The 12,060-nt window shown below is 34.3% G+C and overlaps 1 long non-coding RNA gene across 1 annotated transcript in view; it reads right to left on the bottom strand.

The window, feature by feature from the left end:
• Window positions 1–11,300, bottom strand: part of LOC139856988 (uncharacterized) — a 52,520-nt gene extending 41,220 nt beyond the window's left edge. The window contains exon 1 of the long non-coding RNA XR_011762284.1: window positions 11,193–11,300. This is a non-coding gene — a long non-coding RNA (uncharacterized lncRNA). The remainder of the gene's footprint in view (window positions 1–11,192) is intronic.
• Window positions 11,301–12,060: the final 760 nt, after the last annotated feature.

Raw genomic sequence — 12,060 nt, 5'->3', positions numbered from 1 at the left:
GCAATAGAATTGGTTATCATGCTAAAATCTGTACATATGTCCACGAAATTACTTATTAAGTCAACAGAACTTCACAGGTTATTCGTCTCATATCCAGTCACATCACAACCCAATATAGCACAGGCCACCTAATTCTCCTTCAGCTTCCCAGAAATTCCGTATGATTTATCATAATATACTTCTGTTGGCCGGGCACAAGTATATTATCCTAAATCATACCTTCATTCTGAGTTGCTCGAAAAGGAAAAATTCTACTTGTCTCATTTACTAACTTATGTCCAATCAATCTCCTCAATAAGCATCGGTAATTAATTTAACTACTTTATAATTAATCAATTGCACCATCTGTCCAATCATGGATATTAAAACACTGTTCATCAAATGTTCAACTATAATCTACCAACATCATTACACATCCAACAAGCATAGGAAATATCTGGTCAATAAAGTCTACTATCGGCATATCACTCATAATCGTGTCACTATCTAACAAATTTCTGTCATCCAAATGTCCAGTCCATAAAGATACCAAACACAAACACATCTCTATCAAAGTCACGGTCTTTAATCCCAAAAAGTTAACCTAAGGGTCACCCTTACCCCACATGGCACACAAGGGTCGCAACCAAAATATAAACAACATAATGCAACAAAATAAATCTTACACTACAATCAAGATCTACCAATCTACATACACACATAAATATACACAATCACATACATATATACAACTAAACAGTACAAGGATTTTGAAGCATACCTGTATTCACATCATATTCAACATCTGCATCTGCAACCATCTGATAAGCTCTTGCTGTTACCATAGGTGGATTCTTTCTTTTCTGCCCCACTGGAGAACCAGAAGATCCACCTATCGATCCCGACTGCACTCCTGGCCCCGCCCCAGAACCTGATCCTCTTACATACAGACACTGAGCTGACCTATGCCCCACTTGATGACATTTCCAACATACATCCTCTTGGAACGAACACATTCGAACCTCGTGCCCCATAATACCACATCTCAAACATCTTTTGGTTGAATCTGAACAAGGACCACTATGAGATGATCTACAACTATAACACCAAGAATTCTGACTTGATGCTGTCCCACTCTGTTCTGACCCGCTTTTCTGTTTCAACTTAACAAACTTCCTTGACCTAGAGTTCGAATGACTCATCGCCTGATCTTGTTGTGGTACCACATAATCTACCATTCTATTTCTTGCTGCTTTAACGTCATCTTCTACCATCTTGGCCATAACAAACGCTTGCGATAGCGTCGTCGCCATCCTAACCATCGTTCTGTATTCTGGTAAAATTATATTAACAAAATGTTGAATTCTGGACTGTTCGTCTGGAACCCACTGTTGCACGAACCTTAATTTATCCATATACTGCTCAATCACCTCATCGATCGTCATCTGAAGTGTCATTTTCATTGCCAAAAATTCTGTCTTAATTCGATTGAGGTCGTAGGACGAACAATACTGCTCACAAACTTTACTATAAAATTGTTCCCAAGTAATCATGTTCACTTGCTCTTTCGGTATACTAGAAATAGCTGTATCCCACCAAACCATTGCCCTATTTTTTAACATACGACTAGCATAAATAACCTGTAATTCTGGTTCGCACTGACATGCCTCAAAAACTTTTTCTATCTCTCTTAACCAGTTAAGGGTTACTGTTGGGTTAGAACTTCCTACGTACTCTGGTTTATTACAATTCAGAAACTGTTTGAAGGTACATTTCTTCGGTTATTGAAACGTCAGCATCTGATACTGACCTCACATCTGATTTGTGAACTGTTGATTAAACTGAGGTGGCACCTGATGCTGTTGAGGAAACTGACACTGAGGTGGTAACCATTGCTGTTGTTGGAAAGCACTTCTAGTTTGCTGATACATATTTGGCTGCACCGGATACCCACTAAACATCTGATTCGGTACACTACCACCTGGATTCACTATTACCTGACTTTGTTCTAATTCTCTTATTCGATCATTTGCTTCCTTTAACTGACTTTCCAAATGTAGAACTTGTTCCTGCGGATTATTGTCTGACACATACTCGTCTTCATCTGGGGCTCTGAATGTTCCGGGGGCTGACGGACCAGTTGCATTTCCTGAATTATCTGCCATATCTGCACTACCACAACATCTCACACAAACGCTTAGTGGAAAACATGTTAGTACCTATCGACTAACGCATGTAATCCCTACATTCACTTAACCCGTCCCCTCAGATATGTTTGACACAACACAAGGTTTGGGAACATGACATTCAACACAATGTACATGCGGCCAAACCTATGCTCTGATACCAAGTTGTAACACCCTAGATTTTTTTTAAATCACAGCGGAAGACTTAATTTACATAAATACCCTTAGTTAATTACTTCATTACAAACCACCGGTGTTACATTAAACGACTAGTTACATATTTATAAAAGTTAAGACATCAGAGTTCGTCTTGTCAAACATATCTTCCACGCGACTCCCGTCCCTACCAGTACTAAGATCCAAAACCTGCAAGGGAGGAGGTGAGGGGTTAGCACAAGGCTAAGTGAATGGAACTATCAAAAGGTCTAGCATACAGTACCAACTTGCACTCCTATATCAACAACTATATGCATCCACATACAACAAACAACAACTAGCAACTGTGCTCCAACTAGAGGATCGGCGGCTTGTACGGGCACACGACCACTAGCTGATCAGTCTAGCGTCTACCGATAGTCTTTACTACTGAATCCCCAGTATAGTCATCCACACGCAGGTGATGCGTCATTCAGCACTATACTCAACAAACAGTAGCCAAGTAGACCCAACCACAACTAGGTTGACCTCTCTGAGCTGAACCTAACAACAATAGGTTCCAACAACAACAACAACTTGTGCACATACAACCAGTCTACTACTACTACTACTACTACTACTACTACTACTACTACTACTACTACTACTACTACTACTACTACTACTACTACTACTACTACTACTACTACTACTACTACTACTACTACTACTACTACTACTACTACTACTACTACTACTACTACTACTACTACTACTACTACTACTACTACTACTACTACTACTACTACTACTACTACTACTACTACTACTACTACTACTACTACTACTACTACTACTACTACTACTACTACTACTACTACTACTACTACTACTACTACTACTACTACTACTACTACTACTACTACTACTACTACTACTACTACTACTACTACTACTACTACTACTACTACTACTACTACTACTACTACTACTACTACTACTACTACTACTACTACTACTACTACTACTACTACTACTACTACTACTACTACTACTACTACTACTACTACTACTACTACTACTACTACTACAGGCAACTAATACTACTAAAAGCACTGCGATCAACTATACAACATAACTACTAATCATGGCAACTATCGATAATATAAACATAGTAGCGCAACTTGCTACTCTATACTACACCCAGAGATAATCCCACTCACCGATTACCAGCAACCAGCTCAGATAAACTATCACTGAGCTTCTTCCTTATCCTTATCACCTGAACATAAGGCAAATCAAGTTAGTTTCTATTCGTTAACATAAAACAACACAGTACAGAAAATCAGTCACAAAAGCGCCGCTAAAAGTCCACCTAACACTTATGCACTTTTAAAATTAACATCCTGAACACCAAAATACAAACGGGCAGCATAACGGCTAGAAAAAGGCACTTTGGTAAAACATTCTGCACTGGGCACACAGTCGGTCGACTGTCTCCTCAATCGGTCGACTGACGTAGACAGTCGGTTGACTGTTGACACAACCGGTCGACTGACTTTCCCAATCGGTCGACTTATTTGGTATTTCCACAATCGGCTGAAAGTCAAACTCAGTCGGTCGGTTCACCCTCAGTCGGTCGACTGTCGGCCGACTGTGTTCATCTTCCTCAGAAACTGAACAAAGGCTATGGACTTCACGATGAAATCCTCAAATCTCGATCTAGAGCTCGTTTTAAACACCAAAATCGACCACAACTTGTTCACTACTTGTTATAGACTCAAAACCCACAACAATTTGACCATAACAACACTTAAATTACTTGTTTTGACACAAAGTCAAGCTTTTTACAAAACTCACACAAAACCATGAATTTAACAACGAATTGAACACAAAAACACATGTTACTTACCTTGATAGACTCAGTAATCTGTAATAAACAAGATGGAATGAACAATTTGAGCTCTAGAACACAATTTAGGAATCTAGGGTTTGAGATAGGAGATGAAGTGGGTACGGTTTGGTTTAGGAAATTTCTAGAGGGAGGAAGAAAATGAGAGGAAAGGGCAGCACAAAACACTTATTTGGGGTTATAACACCATATCCCACAACACACGGGTATTTATCAGTTATCTGATATCTTTCGTACCTCGTTAGGCAGCTCTAACGGAGTCCAAATTAAACAAACGAACCTGTTCTGTGACCCTTGTCACAAACTGGTCTCAACTAAACAACCAAATAATTATAAACATATAATTATTATAATAACATACAATCACACCCAAGGTTAAAAGGGTCATTTCAGCTAGGCCCGATAACAGGATGTTACAAAATATATATTTGATATACCTAACATAACTATATTAACATTTTTATTTATTTTAGATATATAAAATGAATACATTTAATTAAATAATAAAATAAATACATAAATTACTAATATAAAAATTATATCACCAATAATAATATATGTAATTATTCGATCACAATTATATGTGTTAATGAATATACGAATGATATAGGTTCGTGAATCCGAGGCCAACCCTACACTTGTTCAATGTCGTCATATGTATTTTTACTACAAAATACATTAAGTGAGTTCATTTGCTCCCTTTTACTATTTACATTTTTGGGACTGAGAATACATGCGCTGTTTTTACAACTGCTTTATTAAATGCTTTTGAAATATATTTTGAACTGCGAATACATGAAATGTTTTTATAAATGTTTGACGAGACAGACACAAGCAAAACATTCCTCGAATGAATTATTATGCAGACAGAAGTTCTGCGGATTATTATTGAATTATGTGGACATGATAATTGCCACCATTGAATTATGTGGACATGATAATTGCCACCATTGAATTATGTGAACATGATAATTGCCACCATTGAATTATGTGGACATGATAATTGCCACCAACTAATGTGAATGTTATGTATCGAGAGAATAATTTTTATACACAAGTTATGTGTATTATTTTTTTTTTGTGCACAAGATATGTGTACGGTTACTAAGATTTATGAAAGATGATTTCGTACACGAGAAATGTGTACTGTATTTAAAAGATATCGCATGTACATTACATGTGGGTATAGGATTCGGGCCTATTTGTACCATGCAGCATTTAAATCTTGTGGTCTATCAAAATGATGAATTTTATTGTTTTATGTTAAACCTATGAACTCACCAACCTTTTGGTTGACACTTGAAAGCATGTTAATTCTCAGGTATGAAAGAAATCTTCCGCTGTGCATTTGCTCATTGTAAAGACTTTATTTGGAGTCGATCATCGCAATGGAACCAGATGTTAGTGACTTCGTCTAGACGGATTAGGACGGGGTATGACACCAAACACATAATATGAATTTCTCGAACTCCTCGAGCTCCAACGGCAGTGTAACCAGAACAAACGAACCAATCAGCCATCATCTATTCTAGATGAATTGGGGATGGGTTCGTAGCCGACTCAATCAATAGAGGCAAGAAGAAGGTGATCCCTTCCACCAACCGAATTCACCTCTTGGCGAAGAACCTGAAGCGCTTACCGGTGAACCAGTCCGAAACACCATTTTCTCTCTTCTTTCCAGGGTATCCCGTCACGAATATATAATATCAAAGATTCTAGATCTTATTCACCCCCTTGTTCCAACCGCCAATCATCCCGAAATAGTAGAAGAAGTCAATGAGCTTCGCGCTCGAGTGGTGGCTCTGGAGAATATGGTGCGAATTCTACAAGCATCAGCAGCACCAGCAGCATAACCAACATCACCACCAGTACCAACAGTACCATCAACATCACCACCAACATCATCAGCTTCATCAACAACAACGTCCGCATCCCATGCCTCAACATCACACTCAGTACCTCAAACATCAACATCATACGCCCATAGATACCAAGGAATATTAGTAATAATGAGTTAAGATGTATTGACTCATTCTTCGTGAAGAATTATATATGTATAACTTATATATATATATATATATGATTTGGAACAATAATAAATCTTGTCGTACTAAGCAATTACGTGAGAATCTCAACTATTATGTACTACTTGGTAAATTCATATCACTAATATGCTATGATGTACACCCTTTGTTAATGACTTAACAATTGTTAATCACTGCTTCAACACAATAAACTCCATTTCATAATAAATCAAGTGTAATGATGAATGTATTGATTCATAACTTCATTAGCGAAATATTTCGCGACAATTATGAAATCTCTAAGGTTTTGGAGATTATTTACTCTCGTTCCAAACCTCAAATTAGATGAGTTTAATATATATTAACTCATTAAATCCATGATTATATCTGAAGAATACATATATGAACGTGTATCTTCATAAAGATTGTAAATTCTGTGGTACAAACTGTTAATTGTGAAAATATTTTAACGGGTAGGTAATACCCGAGAAATATTTACATCTCACATTAATACACTGTACATTCTTCAATTTCGATTCATAAATCATTAATTATACGCACTACCTTCACAAATGATACACAATCATCTTCATACAAAATCAATTACACATTCTGAAATTAACATATCGGAATTCAAGTAAAGCTTTAGCAGGTGTTATCTTCCTAAAGATTACTACATTTATGAATTATATTCATTCGTATTCTGCAATGAATTATCACATCAAACCACCGAAATTATCATTCATCACTTTTAAAATCAATAACGCCTATTCGTTAACCATTAGATCCGTTGACGATTACAATCAGCGTTTAATCATCTAAAAATAAAATTTCTTGAAACCATCTCGGATTGATAACCAATGATTCAGATATGGTAGCATTAAATGCAGAGGAAATAGAAGAATTTTCCTCGTCATTGGATCTTAGAAATTCTAAGATATCACCGTATCTTTCGTTATAAATATCCTCTATATTTCTGAACATATCTTTATAATGATTCTTGTCAGCAATTAATTATCTCTTTGCGATAACTTTATCACATCATAAAGGAAACTGTTTTAGTTTCTATATTCAAGTTTAAATTATAAATGTTTTGAAGAAGTGTTGGAAATTGAAGCATGAGTTAGTATAATATAATGACGTCAGACCAATGTGATTATATTACAGTAAGTCATGCTAAATTTTTAATGGAAGATGATGATTCATAGACTTTATAATCATCATTTGTCATGTTACACGACTCTTACATTCTATTTAAACTCTAAACATATCAAGAAAAAAAATTTCTTGATGATTCGGTCTTTTTCGGATATTCTGGTAATTTGACAAATCAAATCATACTATTACCTTTCCTTTCTACTTTATATATTATGATCATTCGAAACTTCATACCTACAAATTCTGGACCATTACTCGCTTTACTTAGAGTTGAGAGGAGAATAAAAAGGCAAAGAGCTTCGACATATAAGGGAAAATATAAAGCCCGATAACGATACTGAAATTACAAACCATGTATATCAATGCGTATAGCAATATAAAGACACGGGAGAATTAAAAACACAATAAATCCTAGAGCATAATAGAAGTAAACAGACTCCTCTGGTGGGAGTTAGAAAAGAAGGAAGATTGTGGCGATAACCAATATAAGGTCAAGAACAAGAACTGGATTGAGCATATTAACAAATATTTTGGAAGTATGAATTGAGGAAAGAAAGTATAGAAGTGGAGAAGATAATGAAACGGAAGAATCTAATTTATAGCGAAATTCTAGACACAGCAATCGAGGCAATTCACCGCATTTAATTAAAGAAAATCCTAATTTCCTTAATTCCCGGAGAATCAAATCTTCTAAAGATTATGAAGATTTATTTAAATCCCTTAAATTCCGGAAATCAACTTTAACTATATCAAAAGTTAAGGCGAACATTTAATTTTCTCATTTCAATCTTTTACGATAGCTTCGTTTATACTCTTCCTATAATCAAATCGTTTCATCCATATTACCCAATGTTGATAAAACTCTATTTTCAACTCATATACCTCATTAAGATATCCTTGTTGTAAACAATGACGATCTATATCAAATATCATGACCATGATTTTCATTAACTCCTCTCTGTTTTATCTACCCTAATATTGTGGCATAAACGCTCAAAGTTTAAATAAGCTCACTACTATTCATAACACATTTCATGCTTATATAGTAGCATCATCTCTTTCTGAGAAAACCTGATCAATGACACTCTTGATTAAATCCTTTAGATAACCTTCGTATTAATAATAAAATGCACTTCGTAGAATTTATGAATCGTAAGACTTAAACTAGTAAAACAAAACAAAATTCTATCCGTTGAAATTCAGGCACGGCCCCGAGTATACCTGGGAATGTGAAAATCGAATAAAATGAAAATATCCTCACCTGTTTACAAACAACGCCGACTGATGGCAACAACTAAATTTCGGGATGAAATTTCTATTAACAGGGGGATACTGTGACAATCCGTAAATTTTTGGCAAAATTTAAACAAAACTCTTTATATGATTTCATTTAACCTCGACTAATTCCGACGATTCACGAAAAATTATTTGTAAATAATTACGCATTAATTTGATATATTAATATTATAATTATTAATATCCTTTTTAAACAAGATATCAATAATTAATATCTTTATTATCAGTATTGTTATTATGAATAAAAAAATATTGACAAATATTCTTGGAAAAGTAGTAAATCAATTTGTTTATTTTAAAAAAAATATATAAAAAAAATCCTTAAAATAAATGATTTTTTTAATAAAATAAATAAATAAATAAATAAATTACTTTTTAATTAAAAATTATAATGGAAAACTACTTTTATTATTTTATTTTGTGCATTATCCCATGACCTAACATTTAATACTTTTGAATTTTAAAATCCCATTAAAAATTAAAATATTTCTTTTTCTTTTAATTATTTTATTCTTTTTATCTAATTTTTTCAAGTATAAATACCCCTTATTTCTCATTCAAACTCACACCAAAATTTCTCTTATTCTCTCTTTGAAGAAGAATTACTAGTAAGTATTTTTTTCTTACTTTTTACTTTTTACTTTTTACTATTTACTTCGGTTTATTATTTTTTTACCGAAACATGTAAATAATGTTATAAATTATATGCAATTAAAATTAAAATAAATAACATATTATAATTAGTAATATATGTTACTAAAAATTATAAAAGTATTTTTATGAATTAATATATAGGAGTTATAATTAAAATCGAATTAATGAATATATATGTATATACGCACCTAACGTGAAGGTTATAATTAAAGATAGCGTACAAAGACTACAAACATCATCGCTACTTATGGCCTAGGGTGATCCTTGTTACCATTATGGGACGCTTGTGGATCTCGAATGCCAAGACTTAGATTCTGGTCAAGAGATCCTGGGCCGCTCGGTAACAATAGATCATTCGAGTGACTTGCATGTTAGCGACGAAGTTTGGGCGAGATTGTACAACATCTTTGTTAAGAATTATAACCCGAACATTCTTAAACTAGAAGCTTACTATAAGTGGAAGTTTTTCATTAATATTAGGTTTCCAAAAATAGAAACTTTTGAGAAATAGGAACTTTTCTCGAAAACCGTCACTGTCAATATAGTTGCTATATTAATAAACATACTTTATGTCAAGTTAGACATTAACTAATCGAACGTTATACCTCAAGGTTGATATCCAGATCACTTACTTGCTTTACTTTCCTTCTTGCGTGGAATACTTCAACTGCTATTTAATGTGTGTTTCATATGATCCCTTTTACTCTTTACATTTTTAGGCTGAGAATACATGCGCAACTTTTATAACTGTTTTACACGTATCAACTATTAAACTGTGATATGTTGGGCTATGACCTGCAAGTCCCGAACCGACAAGTATAAACGATAACTTGTTACAGGGCAAACTTGAAAGTCTAGTCTAAATACAAGTACCAACTATTAAACTGTGATATGTTGGGCTATGATCAGCAAGTCCCCAATCGACAAGTATAAACGATAACTTGTTATGGGGCAAACTTGAAAGTCTAGTCTAAATATCAGTACCAACTGTTAAAACTATGCTATACCCGGCTATGTCCGACTAAGTCCCTACAGTGATATTTTTAATTGCTGCGGCATTCTTAATTATTGGGGATAGGCCTATCGGGAGTAACATCCCCGATACATTTGACTAAGTCTTTGTATTACTTGATAATGAAATTAAACGACAAGGACAGAACAACTTGTCACGGGGCAAACAACGTTTAGTCTAAATATCACGCACTGAGATAACTTTTTGATCCTGCGGGAGATCAACTTGACTGGATCTGAGTGATCTACTTATGAAAACAAATCTTGTGGTCTAACACTATTACTGAAATCATTATTTATGACAAACCTATGAACTCACTCAACCTCGTGTTGACTTTTTAAGCATGTTTATTCTCAGGTACTTAAGTATTGCTTCCGCTGTATATCTGCTGCTTTGATGATGATTGCTTGCTATACTTGGAGTCTTCATTACATATCATATCAATTAAAGACATTTAATGTTCTAAATACAATGTAATCTATTTATCTTCCGCTGCAAAACTCAATAAAACGTCTCATATAGAGTCGTTCTCGTTTATACAACTGTGATTTGATATAATTAGTCACAAATACCCCAGGCCCTATTTGGGGTTGTGACAAAGACGAATATGCATAAACAAATAGTAAATTCAGCTAGTCATTTCATCGAATACCTGGTATGCGTTCAAGAAATACATGTTTAAGAATTACATAGAATTGGCAAAAACTTAATCCATTAACTACATATACCGAAAGAAATTCGTAAAGAGAAATACACAATCAAAACTTAAAAATCAGAAATCCATATGTGATTCAATTCAAGCTTTAAACCTCGAACTTATACATAAGATAACTTACCTGATGGAGATTAGTAAAGCTACCAAAAAAATACAGAGGATAAATGGAAGATGATGGAAATGATGAATGGATATTAGTATTTGTAATAAACTAGTTTTCCAACCATCGCTTCGCGCCGGGGGTTCGGTTTTCAATGTATTTTATTGCGTTTAGTTTATAAAATTATTTCATGTTAATGATGATGTCTTTGAAGCGCAACTCAAGTCGAACTAAAAGGTATAACCCGTAAAAGATTTAAATGTTATTTTAAATTAACAATATATGTGCATATCCGCGTTTCGCTATGGAATTGTCGACTTTTAAAAATTTAACGTAAAATCAACGTGTATGAAAAGTACCTCAAATATTTAGCGTTTTTTTTAAAAAGAATCCGTTTTGCGTATAGTTAATGACGTTGTGTTCGTAAAATTATTTCGAGTTTAACGTTGATGCCGGAAAAATTTAACTCGTTGCGAACTAGAAGATATGACCTGTTGAATATTTGGGTGGAGTTTATTTAAGATTTTTTTATGAAAATGTTGATTAGGCAATTTACCCCCTTTTGGGGGGCCGGTTTTAATGTTTGAACAAAGTGTGGGGGGTTTTTTTGGCAAAGTGGAAGTTAGTTAATAAAAAAAGCGAAATGACAAAAATATCCCTGGTACTATTCATCATTTATTTATATACTATCTAATAGACAAAAACCGTGAATAGTAACCAGGAGCACTTTCGTCCTTTCACCTTTTTTTTTTTGTGTTTTCACATTTTTTTTTCTTTTTCCAAAAAAAATCCTCAAACTTTGTTCTAAAATTAAAAGCGGCCCCCCAAACAGGGGGGGAGGGGAATTGTCAAATAACCATTTTCATAAAAAATCTTAACTAAACTCCAC

The sequence above is a fragment of the Rutidosis leptorrhynchoides genome, chromosome 7 (assembly GCF_046630445.1).
Source record: "Rutidosis leptorrhynchoides isolate AG116_Rl617_1_P2 chromosome 7, CSIRO_AGI_Rlap_v1, whole genome shotgun sequence".
NCBI lineage: Eukaryota > Viridiplantae > Streptophyta > Magnoliopsida > Asterales > Asteraceae > Rutidosis > Rutidosis leptorrhynchoides.
Note: the sequence above shows the minus strand (reverse complement) of the source record. Positions and strands in the feature narration are given on the sequence as shown.